This window comes from Austrofundulus limnaeus, unplaced genomic scaffold (assembly GCF_001266775.1).
Source record: "Austrofundulus limnaeus strain Quisiro unplaced genomic scaffold, Austrofundulus_limnaeus-1.0 Scaffold2091, whole genome shotgun sequence".
Lineage (NCBI taxonomy): Eukaryota > Metazoa > Chordata > Actinopteri > Cyprinodontiformes > Rivulidae > Austrofundulus > Austrofundulus limnaeus.
Genome location: NW_013954493.1, coordinates 1 through 419, shown reverse-complemented (window position 1 = coordinate 419; position 419 = coordinate 1).

The window sequence follows — 419 nt, the reverse complement described above, 5'->3', positions numbered from 1 at the left end:
GTCAAATGCATTGCATGCATGCAGCTGACTTTTTTGATCAAATTGTATATCTTTTAAAAAGACTGTTGACAACATTGCGAAAACAACAGTCACAACTGAACAAGGAAAAAAAATCCTAAATAGCTGAAAAGATTTGATCTTTACCCTCTGGTAACTAAAAGAATTTCTAAAACTGGGTTCCACAAAGCTGAAGAATGTAGGTGTGTCTGTTGGGACTATATATCTTATTGGAAGAACCTCGGCAGATACAAGGATCCAGCATCCTCTGGTGCTGCTCAGACTGCAGTTTCTGTTCCAGGATCTTCATCCAAACAAGTGTTCTGAGCTCAATCCTGATTGTGAGAAATCAACATGAAGTTCTGTATAGCAGCTCTGCTTATAGCAGCTTGTCTGTTTGTGCCCTCTATACTGGCAAGTCC